Source organism: Lissotriton helveticus, chromosome 12 (assembly GCF_964261635.1).
Source record: "Lissotriton helveticus chromosome 12, aLisHel1.1, whole genome shotgun sequence".
NCBI classification, from domain to species: Eukaryota; Metazoa; Chordata; class Amphibia; order Caudata; family Salamandridae; genus Lissotriton; species Lissotriton helveticus.
In genome coordinates, this window is record NC_136073.1 from 442288510 (window position 1) to 442304002 (window position 15493).

Here is a 15493-nt window from a genome sequence, read left to right on the forward strand (position 1 = left end):
AATGAAAAAATAATCTTCCCATGAAAACTACATCCTAATTATAACTACCCCCTGGTAACATAATATGCTTGCATATTACCTACTGGCAGTCATCTGAGGGTAAATATAGTTAGGACCAAGTTTCCATAGGAAAAGCATTTTTTAACTTGCATATAACTTGGCACTGTTTGATGAATCGTCATAAAATTCTCCTGCATGCAGCTGCAATGCCATCTCCCACTGGAGGCAGGGATCCTGCAGGGACCACCGGGGCATTAGGGCTTTTCCTGTTGCCCCATTTTGTGAAATACTGTGGACTCTTGCTGAATAAATGGGTCGGGGAGTTTCCGTTCTGGCCCTGATACTCAATTCCAAGACATTAAACCTCAATGGAAAGCACTTACAAATATAAACGTAGCAGGTATCTCAGATGAAGTTCCACTTCTGTAAAGGCCATATGATGCTAACTCCCTGGGGTTGACTAAGACCACGCAAGTGTGTTTTCTCCGCAAATCCATATTAAAAAATAATCTGAAATCCTTGGTGGATGTCAATGTAAAGCATTGTTGATCTATCGTAGCCCAATCTGTTGTGACTGTAACAAGTGTGTTTTTTCTTAGCCTCTCCTGGTGAGAGCAGATTCAATGGTTCTCCCTTTAAATTACTATGAGTTTGCAAATGTGCAAATCACTTGGAAGCTCTGCAGTTGAGCCCAGCCATGTCCACCTTAGTAATATGCAAAGGTATTCCTGCCTTTTGCCAGGATGATGTACAGCTTAAGAGGCCACATAGCACGTTTACCGCCGATTTTGGTGACACATTCTTGATGCTGAGGTATATGAGGACATCTCCACCAAACAAATAAGCAAGTACTTCATATAGTTAAGAGGAATTACCCTTGTTTGGTGGAGATTTACCTCTTTGTAGTCTTGTTGTCTTTTCTATAGGAGGATTTATGTTATCAGAGATTTCTGGATGAAAACGCATGTGGGACAATCACAATGCCTGAAGTAAATTCAAATAAGGTTGCTGGAGACACTTCCTCATGGTCCATTTTGCAGCTGAAGTGTAGAATAAGAACGCGGAATTTGCCAAACAAATTATCACTTACTAATTAACCAATACAAAGTTGGGTAAATATTTTGCGCAGAACTATGGACTCTTGTTGGATAAAGGGACAGGTGAGGTTCTTTTCTGGCCCAGTCACTTACACAGCCACTGACATACCCACATACCCACACAGATACCCACTCATGTACCCAGCCACCCTCACATCTAATTACAGACTCATACAGCCACTCACACACCCATACAGTCACTCAAACACCTACTCACACACCCACAAAGCCACTCACACACCCACTCACAGCCCACTACAGTTACTCACACACTCACTCAAACACCCACATAACCACTCACACACACACTTACAGGCCAATGCAGCCACTCACTCATCTGCAAAACCAATCACACACCCACTAATACACCTATACAGCCACTCAAACACCCACTTACAGATCAATATAGTCACTCATACACCCACTCACATACCCATACAGCGAATCCCATATCAGTTCACTAACTCACAAATCCACTCACACACCCACTCATACACCTATACAGACAGTCACTACCCACTCACAGACATATACATCCACTCACACACCCTGTCATCGACCTATACAGCCACACACACATCCACCCACTGACCTATACAGTCACTCACACTCCCACTCTCAAAGGTTACAGGTTACAGTTAGGAAAGATAATTTTAAAAAAAACTTAGAAATTCACTGAAAATCACCAAAGGTAAGAGGGGCATTAAAGTTGGGAAATAGCATTAAAAACATTAGAAATTCACTGAAAAAATAAGGGTACAGAGGAATTATAGTTCGGAAATAGAAATAATAAAACCTTAGAAATTCACTGAAAATCCCGAAGATTACAGGAGCATTATAGTTAGGCACAGATTTCACACTTACAAAACTACAGAAATCCAGCAGTTATAGTTGCCTGAGCTAACTATAACGTATGCTCTTGCAGTGCACTGCTTATTACCTCACATATTCCATCACCCATGACATGGTCAGTGGCATCACTGATTACATTACTGATGACATGTAATATATGAGGTCATAAGCAGTGGATTGTGGGGCCATAAGGGCTGAAATTCTATGGTTTTGTTCATGTGGAATGTGAGGTTAACTTTCATATCCCTGTAACCCATGGGCACTCACAAACTTTCTGTCGGGGCCACAATTACAGTGTGGGTTGTGGCCCAAGGCCGCACCAGTAGGGGTGGGGTCAGTGGGGGCAGGGTCAGTGGGGGGGGCGGGCTAGAGTAAAAAAAATCAAACCTATTTCAAAACATTAGGCAGAAGATGTAACTACAAAGAGCACATTTTGACAATATATTTGTATTAGCAGACAATAGCAATTTTAGGAGGCATTGCATAGCTCCATACACACTTTGACCCCAATTCCATCAGTCTCTCTCTCTCAGTCAGTGTCTCTCTCTCTCTCTCAGCCAGTAAGTCTCTCTGTCAGTCAGTCTCTCTCTCAGTCAGTCTCTCTCTCAGTCAGTCTCTCTCTCTCAGTCAGTTTCTCTCTCTCTCTTTCAACCAGTAAGTCTCTTCGTCAGTCAGTCTCTCTCTGTCAGTAAGTCGCTCTGTCAGTCAGTCGCTCTCTCTGTCAGTCTCTCTCTCTGCCAGTCAGTCACTCTCTCTGTCAGTCTCTCTCTCTCTCAGTTGGTCACGGTCTCTCCCTCTCAGTCAGACTCTCTCTAAGTTAGTCTCTCTCATAGTCAGTTAGTCTCTATCTCTCGCTTTAAATAGTAGTATTTCTCTACTATTAACAGACACGCAACAGAACCTAAAAATAGATTTTTAGATCGAACTAGGCGATATTAACACATAACTGACATGATTTTGCCTGGTTACAAGGCTTTTAGTGGGATGAAAAACCAGAGGGTTCTCTCAAAGGGCCATGACCGATAAAATGAAGGGGTTGACTTAAAAACATGTAAACAAACATCTTTGTTTAGCATAGTGTGCCACCCTACTGGTATGTTGCTGTTTGTCATTGGATCCAGATAAATCAGATACAATGGACCTGGGGAACTGGGTTTGAGTCTCGGTAACGACGCCAAAACCTCCTGTGATTCTGGGCAAATCACTTAATCTCCCCGTGCCTAAAAATGAATGTGAGTCCTAATGTAACGTAACTGGTGCTATGTAAAGCGCTCTGATACCCGATTCGGTTCGGGTCTAGTTCGCGCCATATAAAACTCTGCAAAAAAAAAAAGTCAGGACTATTGGCTTTGACAATAGTTGTTAGTTGCATGAGATAAATAAGCAACAACTATGGCTTTGTTGTATATAAATTATAATATTGAAAATGTGTCAGTTCTGAAAAGATGAGACTGTGAAAGAAGTAAAACCAGTCTATTTGAAATTACATCAAAATCTATGTGCACTGATGCTGCTACTGAGATGAGATTTATTTTGTTCACCCAGAGGGCGAAAATGGAGACCCCGATAGTTAGTTGCATAAGATAAATAAGCAATAACTATGGCTTTGTTGTATATAATATAAAACATTAAAAATCCTTCAGTTCTGAAATGATGAAACTGTGAAAGATCTTAAACAAGCCTATTTGGAATTACATCAAAGGCTTTGAGCTGCTATTGAGTTGAGATTTATCTAAGGGCAAAAATGGAGACCCAGGTGGTTGTTAGTTGCATAAGATAAATAAAGCTATGGCTTTGTTGTATATAATATTGTAAATGCTTCAGGTCTGAAATGAGACTGAAAGAATGAAAACATGTTGATTTGAACTGACAAAGGCTTTCTGAGCAGTAGTGCTGCAACCAAGTTAATATATATATATTTTTTCCACCCTGAAGGAAAAAATGTTCACAACAGCGCCATTTTTGAATTTTGAAGACACCTTACAATAGTCTAACTTGATGCTTGTTGCATTATTTGCAAGCCATATATTTTCAAGACTTATTGCATGGGCTCTTAAAGCCAGATGCCACTCTTATCTCCGCTCTCCCTGTTAATTTGAGGCTCGCCCACCTCTACTTCATCACTCGAGTTCACTCAGTCCAGCCGGAAGTAATATCCGTGATCTGCAAATTAGGAAATTTATTTTCAGTTAATAGTTCTCTCCTCAAAGAATATATTGTGTGGTGAGGAGAACCGGAGGGCGTGTTCTTCTCCATTTTTAAAAGGAAGTGGTTGCCTCTGCCCAATACAACGAAGCATGCAAGTTATTTAGGGACGTGGTAGTGTATTCTAGGGTCCTCTGTAGTAATTTAGGTAAGAGGGGTATCTAATGTGACCAATGGAGTTGGATAAGAAGGGGGCTGCCTAGAAGCATTGGAACTCCGAAAGATGCAAGAGTGCTGTAAGCAGTCCAAGTCACGCATCTCATTTGTGTTTAGTACTCTTGAAGTGTGACACACTGAAATCTGCATGGCCTTTGGCACTATGTTAGCTACTGGCAAAGTGTGTTGGTGCTACTAATATTTCATGCAGAGACAAGAACCCTGGATAAATCGGTCTTACCGTGTGTATGGCTTAGCTAAGACGACTCCTCCAGGGTTTGTGGATAAACAATCAGGCAGGACAGACACAGTGATGAAAAACCCCCGAAAGAAGATTTTACCACTGAGTGTTTCCGTTCAAAAACTACCAATGCTAGCAGCCTGGAATATAGTGACATGGCTGATCTTTACCATTGAGGGGAGGTCAGGGTGAGGAATATAGGCTATATAACCTCACATTCTTATCTTCCTGTTGCATAAGATTAAAAAAAACTATGGCTTTGTTGTATATAATATTGAAAATGCTTCAGTTTTGAAATGACGAAACTGAAAGAATGAAAACATGTTGATTTGAACTGACAAAGGGTTTCTGAGCAGTAGTGCTGCTACCGAGTTAATATATGTATATATTTTTTTTCCACCCTGAAGACAAAAATGGAGCTCCCGATAGCTACCCGTCTCAGCATCTGCTTTGAATCACCTGGCCCACTAAAAGCCCTGCCAGTTAACTCTGTGAGAACAAACTCGCATGAAAAGAAAATTTAGCTGATGATTAACTCACAATTAGTCACACAACAGCACAATCTACTGTCGCATTCACGTAAATTAATATGCAAAACCACTCGCAATAAATAAGGGCAGATAAAGAAAGGCAGCAGCTTGCGTGCCTTCTTTTACAAACCTCACCTGCCGTGACCCAAGCCTATGACCTCACAGTGGCAGATGAGGGCGGGGGCCGCAGGTGAGCATGCGAGACACTACTTGTCTGCACATGCCCATTCAATCTCTTCTCGGCAAATGCGGCCCGAGGAATCACAACAGCAGTAATGGCGCCAAGTCCCTGATTGCTGTTGTTTTCCATGGGGGCCGCAAGGGAAGGTCTGGCGGGCCGCAAGTGGCCCGCGGGCCGTGCTATGAGCACTGCTGCTGTAACCTTTGTTTTTTAGTGAACATATATATATATTTGCTAATAAAACAAAAGTTACAGGGATGTTATAGTTAGGTTCAGATTTTACACACATATAACCATAAAAGTAAGCTGTAATAGTTATTTCAAGAAACTATAACTAGATGCTTGAAGGTAACTATAACTCGTGCCCTCACCATGCGCTGTTTTCTCAACAATACTTTTATTGCCAATGGTGCAGGGACATTATAAATGATGCCATAGAAAAAGTCATGGCTGATGTAATATGTAGGGTAAATAGTTTCTTTAGATAACTATAACTGCTGAATTTATATGGTTTTATGTGTGTAAAACCTGCACCTAACTATAATGACCCTGTAATCTTTGGTTTTTTAATGAATTTCTAAACTTTTTTTAATTCTATTTCCTAATTGTAATTTCCCTGTAACCTTTGTTTTTTCTTAGTGAATTTCTATGCTATTTCGTAACTATAATCTCTCTGTAACCTGTTTATTTCAGTGAGTTTCTAGTTTTTTTTAATGTAAAGTAACATTTAATTACCATACGGTAATCCAACCGTTGCTGCGCATGGTGGGGGCTTGTCTGCAGGGTCTGGCTTGTGGCCAGGCCTAGAGGCCAGCCCCGCATGCAGTCAACTTCATGCTGTGCATGGCCTTTGGCTGCTGCCCGGCCCTTTGGCCATCCCCCTGCATGCAATCAACCCCACACTGCACACAGCCTTTGGCTGTGCGCAGTGGGGTTTGGCCACAAGACCTGGCTTGTGGCCATGCCCTACAGCCAACCCTCTTAAGGGCAGGCAACCCCAGGGCACCGTCCCAAGGACTCTTTTGGCCCTGTGGGACCTATTCAACAGGGCATGGTGCATTTTTTATTGGCCATCATCCTAGGCTGATTACGGACCAAGGGACCCCATCCACTGGATTCTGAAACAATATTTAATTTGGGGCTCACACAGGTCACCTCTCTGGGTCAATTTCAAACCAGGGACACCCATCTCCCAGGGCCTGGCACATTTTGTGTGGGAGGGGACATGTGCCCTCCTCCTGAGGCTGATTTGGATCCGGGGACCCCATTTCCAAGAGAACAGCACATTTTTCTTAGGGGAAGGGGAACATGGCCCCCAGGCCAATTTCAGTCCCGGCAACCCCATTTCCAGGGCCTCCCACTATATTTATGGGGGAGGGGGCACCCGGCCCCCTTGCCATACCGATTTTGGCCCCCAGGGACCCCGTACCACAGGGCCCAACTACACTGCAAAATGGGGGAATGGCATGCAATGTTATAATTCACTCCCTGAGCTCTTGTGCCCACCACCAGGGGCAGGGGGCTGAATTGTGGGACTTTTCACTGTTCTAATAAGGTTCCAGACCTTTACCTGCATGTCTACCCTGACTTCCAGCCATTTGGATGCTATTTTGAAATGTTCATCTATTCGGAATCCATGCCAGGTTTTTTGAAAACCAGTCTGCTCATACTTGAAACTCCATTTCCTACAATCCCTTGCTCACTCCTTCCTTTCCACCCCTGCAGTCCAAGAATGGGTGGAGGAATTCAGCACACCTGAGGCTGGTAGCTGCTAGGCTGCTCACAACTGATGTATGCAATTACTGTGAGCTCTTTTAAGTCACAGCTTCCTCCAGTCTAGCTCTGGTCATTGTAGCTGTGCTCCTGTGAGACCAACTCTTTTTTCCTAAACTTTTGCTATTCTTATTTTTCTGAGTTCTTGAGCTATAGGTATTCCTTGTTCCGATACCTCTGATGTAGCTATTTCTTTGTTCCTGTACTAGCACTGCCTGAAATGCTACCTAGATTCCTTGATTCCAGAGCAATTCTATTCCTTGTTCATAAACTATCACTTTCTGCAGTGCTACTTCTATTCCTGAGCTGTGGCTTGCTAGTCCTTGCTCCTTGAACTAGTCCTACCTGCAGTGCTACCTTGTTTCCTTGATTTCTGAACCAGCACTAATCTAGTGCTCCCTTAACCTCTCATCTTCTGTATTTACCTTTTTCCAGTCATTGCTCATCTTTCCTTAGCCTTTGTTCCAGTTCCTAGTTTTCTGTCTTCCTATTCCTGCTGTCTTGCTTCTAGTTTCCTCGCATGTTAGTTACTTTCTTTCTGCCAAGTGTGCCCTTTGTTTTTTCTTCTTCCATGTTAAGCACTCCTCCTTGCTAGCTCTGTTTCTATCATGATTGTGTAGTAGTTCTATGCCCTTGTTGTTACTGCCTTGCATGTTTCTGTTTGATCTCCAGGATCCGTGGGCTCAGCTGACAACATCAATCAATCAGAACATTTATAGAGCACGCTACTCACCCGTGAGGGTCCCAAGGCGCTGGGGGGGGGGGGGGGTTACTGCTCGAAGAGCCAGGTCTTGAGGTTCTTCCTGAAGGAGAGATGGTCCTGGGTTAGTCGTAGGTGGGTGGGGAGGGTGTTCCAAGTCTTGGCCGCTAGGTAGGTGAAGGATCTTCCTCCGGTGGTGGATCTGCGGATCCGTGGGCCGGTGGCGAGGGCGTGGCTGGCGGAGCGGAGCTGGCGGGTAGGCGTGTAGAACGTGAGGCGGTTGTTGAGATATTCGGGGCCCAGGTTGTGGAGAGCTTTGTGAGCGTGGGTTAGGAGTCTGAACGTGATTCTCTTGCTGACGGGGAGCCAGTGCAGTTCCTACAGGTGGGCGGAGATGTGACTGTTTCGTGGGACGTCCAGGACGAGTTGTGCAGATGCATTCTGTATGCGCTGTAGTCTTTTCTGTAGTTTGGCCGTGGTCCCAGCGTAGAGGGCGTTCCCGTAGTCCAGGCGGCTGGTGACGAGGGCCTGGGTGACCGTCTTCCTGGTTCCGGTGGGGATCCAGCGGAAGATCTTGCACAGCATGCGGAGGGTGTCGAAGCAGGAGGATGTAATGGCGTTGACTTGCCTGGTCATCGTGAGGGAGGGGTCAAGGATGAAGCCCAGGTTGCGTGCGTGGTCCGTGGGCTTGGGGGGATGCCCAGAGCCTGGGGCCACCAGGAGTTGTCCCAGGCGGCGATGGATGGGCCGAGGATGAGGACTTCCGTCTTGTCTGAGTTCAGTTTCAGACGGCTGAGCTTCATCCATTCCGCGACGTCTTTCATTCCGTCCTGGAAGCTGGCTTTGGCAGTGGCAGGGTCGTTGGTGAGGGAGAGGATCAGTTGGGTGTTGTCTGCGTAGGAGATGATATTGAGGTTGTGCTTGCGTGCGATGGTTGCGAAGGGGCTCATGTAGACATTGAAGAGGGTGGGGCTGAGCGAGGAGCCTAGGGGTACACCGCAGATGATCTTGGTGGCTTCAGCACGGAAGGGCGGGAGACGGACTCTTTGGGTTGTGTCGGAGAGGAATGAGGTGATCCATTCCAGGGCCTTTCCTTGGATCCCGGCGTGGTGGAGGCGGGTGGTCAGGGTGCGGTGGCAGACCGTGTCGAATGCGGCCGATAGGTCGAGGAGGATGAGGGCGGCAGTTTCCCCGTTGTCCAGCAGGGTCCTGATGTCATCGGTGGCTGCGATGAGGGTGGTCTCGGTGCTGTGGTTTGCTCGGAATCCGGACTGTGATGGGTCGAGGGAGCCGTTTGTGTCGAGGAAGGCGGTCAGCTGCTTGTTGACGGTTTTTTCGATGACTTTAGCGGGGAAGGGGAGGAGCGAGATGGGGCGGACGTTCTTGAGGTCCGTGGGGTCAGCGGTGGGTTTCTTCAGGAGGGCGCTGATCTCCGCATGTTTCCAGCTCTCCAGGAAGGTGGCGGATGCAAAGGAGTTGTTGATGATGTCCCGGAGTTGGGGTGCGATGATGGAGTCGGCTTTGTTGAAGATGTGGTGTGGGCAGGGGTCGGCTGGGGAGTCCGAGTGGATGGTGTTCATCGTGCAGATGGTGTCTGTCGTGCTGACCGGTGTCCAGGTGCGTAGGGTGGTGGTGGGGGGCGTCAGTTTGGTGTCCGGGTACGTGTTCTGAGCGCCGAAGCTGTCGTGGATGTCGGTGATGTTTTGGTGGAAGAATGTGGCAAGGGAGTCGCAGAGGTCTTGTGATGGCGCAATGTCGTTGTTGCTGGCGTTGGGGTTGGAGAGCTCTTTCACGATGTTGAAGAGTTCCTTGCTGTTGTGGGTGTTGTAGTCTATGCGTTCTCTGAAAGATGACCTTTTGGTGGTGCGGATCAGCTGGTGGTGTTCGCGGATGGCGTGCTTGAGGGCTGTCATGTTTTCCGTTGACTGGTTGTGGCGCCAGGCTTTTTCGCGGGCGTGGCAGGATTTCTTCGAGACTTTGAGGTCTTTGGTGAACCATGTGACTTTCTTGCTGTCATGGTTGCATCGGCGCAGTCGGTGATCCACTGTGTGAGGTTGCGGGCTGCCTCGTTGGTGTCCGTGGTGTTGGTGGGAGTGTTTTGGCTCAGGGAGGTGGTGAGCTGGTTGGTGGTGATCTTGCTCCAGTATCTTCAGGGGGCATATTGCGGGCGGTGGTGAGTCGTTGTTTTCCTGAAGTTGAAATGGACGCAGCTGTGATCGGTCCAGTGGAGTTTGGTGGCGTGGCTGAAGGAGATGTGGTTGCTGGAGGAGAAGACGGGGTCGAGCGTGTTGCCAGCTCGGTGGGTGGGGATGTTGACCAGTTGCTTGAGTCCGAGGTTGGCTAGGTTGTCTAGCAGGGAGGTGGTGTTGTTGTCCTTGTTGTTCTCCAGGTGGAAGTCGAGGTCCCCTAGCAGGATGTAGTCGGAAGAGGCAAGAACGAGCGGGCTGATGAAGTCTGCGATGGTTTCGCTGAACTGTGCTCGTGGTCCCGGGGGTCTGTAGATGAGGGTGCCTCTAAGGGTGGTCTTGGGGTCGGTGTGTATCTGGAAGTGGAGGTGCTCTGCGGCGGAGAAGGTGTCGTTGGTGTCGGTCGTGATGGGGATGGTGTTTCTGTGGGCAATGGCGATGCCAACTCCGGTTTGGTTGACGCGGTCTCTCTGGATGATCTTGTAGCCGTCTGGGATAGCTATGGCGATGTCGGGGGCTGAGGAGGCGTTCATACAGGTTTCCGTGAGGAAGGCGATGTCCGGTGCTGTGGTGTCAAGGAGGTCCCAGAGTTCGATGGCGTGTTTGTGGACGGAGCGGGTGTTGAGCAGGATGCACTTGAGGTGGTTGTTGTTGGCGTCTGTTCTGACGGGCATGGAGCCGGACCGGGTGCAGCTGAATTTGCAGGCATGGCAGGTGAATGCTCTGTGGGTGCGTTTCGGGGTGGCTTTGTAGCAGGCTGGCTGTCGGCTGGTGTTGAGTGCTTGGAGGGTGACGGCGTCGTATCTCCGTCGGGTGGGCTTGCTCCGGCGCGGTCCAGGGGTTCTGGTGCTGGGCGTGGTCCAGGCATGGACGGACGCAGACGGGCTTGCCTTAGGCGGCGCGGCCACCATGCGGCGCACCCGCTGCGTGCGGCCGCCGTGCGGCCTCCATAAGAGGCGAAGTGGGAGGGAGGAGCAGCTGTGAGGCGGGAGCGGGGTGGCCAATGGGCAGTGGCAGGGTGTACAGAAGGAAAAAGGGGGTGGGGCCGCGGGGGAGCAGCGGCGGGAAGCGGGGGGGGGCACAGAGGGCAGAGCAAACATGAAGTACGAATGACAAGGGAAACCACAGAATCAGGGCACAAATACAAGTAAACAAGCCAGAGACAGAATATCAGTGGCAGCAGGGAGGCAGGGGGTGGGCGGGGCACAGAGGGGAGAGTAAAGCGAAGTTCGAGCTACAGGGGAGACCAAGAAATCAGAACACAGATACAGTATACAAGTTTAGAGACAAGAATATCAGTGGCAGCGAGGTGCAGAACAGGAGGCAGGAGCGTCAAGACCAGGTGCGAGCCGGCGGCGCCGGGGGCACAATCTCGGGGTCAGGAGGAGCCGAGCGGCGTGGGGGGGCGGGCCTGGGGACAGGTGGTGTTTCTTGTCCACTGCGAGTATTGTAAAATCTCCACAGACATTGCCTTTGGATTTATATTCTATATGTGGGTATTTGCAGTCAGTATCTGTAACAGCAATTGTGCGTGAGGAACTTACTGAGCTTCAGTCTTACCATGCAGGGCTCCTGAGTGCTTTACCCCACATTCCCTTGATTGTTAAGGTTGTTATAAATATGTCTTGCACGTCCGTCCTGGGTGTTAGTTAGTCTGAATGCCACACTGCCTCTTGAATGGCTGTCCTTTCTGAGCCTTAACTCTCTTATTCCCTTGTGTCGAGCTTCCTCCTTGGATATCCTTTTTTCCTCTGACTCTCTGTGTGATCTTAGGCAGCTCTTTACCCAGTATTTTGCCCCCTTTTACATCCCTGCCACCAGACCCTGCTTGAGTTCCTGATACAGTCTTGGCATGCGGACCTACTCGCTAGGCCTAATTCGTCCCTGGGGACTCTGTCTCTCAGGGCCCAGCCATATTGCAACAAAGGGAGTGGGGCAAGCAGCCCCCATCCCAGGGCTGATATCAGCCAAGAGGACCTTATCTTCCTGGGTCTGGTAATTTTTTTTGTGGGAGGCGACACTGTGCCTCCCTCTTTGGGCTGCTTTAAGACCCTGGTACCACATCCCCTGGGGCCCAGCACCATTTTTCAGTTGACATAAGGCCCACCTCCTTAAGCCAATTTCTGCCCTCGGACCCCATCCCCTGAGGCCCAGCACCATATTTAATGGGGAGGGGTCACATGGACCCCCTTTCCAAGTCAATATAGGTCTAGGACTCTACTTCCCACGGGCTGACACATTTTGTGGGGGGGCATGTGTCCCCCATCCTGGGCTGAGTTTTGATCTGGGCACCCTACTTCCCAGAGGCCAGCCATACTGCAAGCATGGGAATGGTGCATGCAGCCCCACTCCCCGGGCCGATTTCAGCCACAGGGACACCATCCCTCAGAGCCCACACATATTGCAATAAAGAGAGGGGGACACGCAGTCCCTCTCCCAAGGTCGATATTGGACCCGAGGACCCAATCCCTTGGGGCCCGACCAATGTCTAATGGGGGAGGGGGGCCGCTTCAGTGCCGGCAGTGAAACAGATGAAAAGTCTGCTCCTAGCATGTGGGAGCATTTTTCATGCTCCCACCCGCTGGGAGTGGACCTGGTGTTTGCTTCTGTTTGCTCAGAGTTTTTTAATTGCTTTAACCAAGTGAGAGAAGACACCGGTTTCCATGCCTGTGCCGGTGTGGGCAGGATAACCCCTATGTCCCAGGGGTAGGCACCCTGGGAAATATCATATGAACTGGCCCCAGGGGATGCGCTCCCGAAGGCCATTTATGGCCCAGAGAGGGTGGCTACATGGCTCCCCTCATATTTGTAGTTGTGGCTGGGCCCCCATTGATGAGGTCGCCAGGGTTGAAATTGGCTAAGATGGGGGCTGCGTGCCCCAATCCATCTTTTTGGTTTGGGCCAGGACCCAGGGATGGCGTCTCCGGTGCGAAAATTGGCCTAGGAGGGGAGCCACGTGCCACCCTCCCACTTGTTTTTAAAATGCCGGGCCCCAGCGGATGGGGCCACAAGGTTGAAATCGGCCCAGGGAGGGGGGCCGCGTGATCCCCCTCCCCCTTCCTACAATCAGCCAGGCCCTGGGGGTTGGGATTCCCGGGGCAGAAATCAGCTTGCCCCCAGGACCTGGCCCACTTGGGGGAAATAAAAGAAAACTGCCACTACTTCCTGGTTGAGGTGGTAACAGCCAATCAGATCTCATTTTGAGATCTGTCAGACCCACAGAGGATTCGGGTCTCTAGATATATATAAATCATTTTCGTTAATGCGGCTTGCGTAAGGTAAGTGGTTTTATTTATTTTTCCATTTAAATTTACCTAGTCCATCGTTTATCAGCTTCCCCTGTGTCCACCCTGCACCACCCCCGCCCTACCACCCATCGCTCTTACCCGTGCCGGCCACCACTGAATATAATTCAGAAGTAAGAAGGGGCTTATTTACAAGGTCATTGCGCTGACAGTGCCTCATTTCTTTTTTTGCACCAGTGGCACAATGGGCTTGTCATATTTACAAGCCAACGTAAAGTCACCCTGCATGACATTTCCTGACTTTTCACATATTACTCTGCATGAAAGGTTCGTTCCATGGGTGTTGTTGTGGACGTTCCCAAACAACATCCATGGAACCTGACACATTCCCAGATTTACAACATTTTGTAAAACTGCAAATATGTCCGCATCCTATGCCTCCCCAGGGGCAGTGTAGGAATGGAACAATCAGGAGAAATACTTTGCCCTCATGTACAATAAAATGATGCAGTGCAGTGTTGCAAACCATTTAACTTAACCATGTTACATCATTTTCAAAGCACAGGGATGCGTTGTATTTACAACAATACAACACATCCTTGTGCTTTCCCCTGCGCTAGCGCATGATTGGGTGCCATGCACTAGCGCAGGCACCCTTGAGTAATTTTGCAAGGGTGCCTGCGCTGCAGCAATGATTGTTTTTGTGCAGGAAGGGGCACCTTCCTGAACAAAAACAAGAATTAATGGCATTTTCATTTTCATTTTTCTATGCATGCTGCATTCTGCAGCATGCATAGAACGTGTGTGTGTGTGGTTTTGTGTGTGTGTGATTGTGTGTTTGTGTGTTTGTGTGTGGTTATACAGGCTCTTCCAACATAAATAGAGAGGTCCTGACATCTCTCCTAGATCCCACGGAGCTGCCGAAGGGTAGGAATAATGCGGATTATCGGAAGTGGTCACTAAACCGCCGATTATAACCCTAAGATGCAGACTCATGGGGCAACCATCATTTGAAACAACTGGACCACAACAGGTCTAACTTTTTTTACGCTTCACTTGGGGCCCACTCAAGCCCTGAAGCACAACTTGGTGGCTGATTTTTACCACCTAGTTTAGGACTTTAGGCATACAACATTCATTTAGAATTGAGTATTGTTAGTAGGGACAAGCATAGGTCCTGATGAGTAAGCAGGAGGGGTCTGCTTATGAAACATGTCATGTCGACCAAGTAGATAACGTATTTCGTTCTACTTTTTTCAAACCCCTTTTTACTATTCCCAGCCAGAGAAGTCAATAAATATTTTTCTTTTTCTACTTGCCAGGGAATTTTTAACTTTTTTTATATTATCACTACACTTTAATAGGTCCCTACCCCCACCACTGACAACCACCGTCACATCACACATAGCCTATCGTCAATATTTCAGTACTCCCACGTAGCTCGTAGGTCGTAGCACGCCCCGCCCCATAGAGGGACAGGAAGACACATAGTGCTCTTCTTATGCCACCTGCAAAGAGAGCTTATATCACAACCCCTAGACACCTAGTCTTCACCCAAAAGCAAAAACGAATAATATATTCATACCTTTTTTTATTTACATTGATAGAATCCTTTTGGTTATTTACAACATTTAGGAGGGTGATTCTATCACTACTGCCTCTGCACTTCCTCAATTTTTTTTGAGTATACACATACAACCACACACAACCACACACACACAACCACAACCACAACCAGGCCCACAACCACACAAACAAAACCAAACACACAACTACACACACAACCACACACAAAACCTCACCCACACACAAACGCACAAATCAAACACACACAATCACACACAACCACACACACAACCACACACATAACCACACACACAACCACAACAACACACAACCACACATACAACACCACACACACACAACCACACACAACCACACACACACACTAAACCACACACACCCACAACCACACACACACAACCAAAACCACAACCACACACACAACTATACACACAACCACACATATAACCACACACACACATGGAAACACACACACCTACAACCACACACACACAACCACACACAAAACCACACATACAACCACACACACTACCACAACCATGCACACAACCATACACACAACCACAACCACACATATACCACACACACACACACACACAACCACACAACCAAACACACAACCACACACACATAATCACAACCACACAACCACACACACAACCACACACAACCACAAACACAACCGCACACACATACAACCACGCACACAAAACCACACACACAACCACACCCACAACCACACA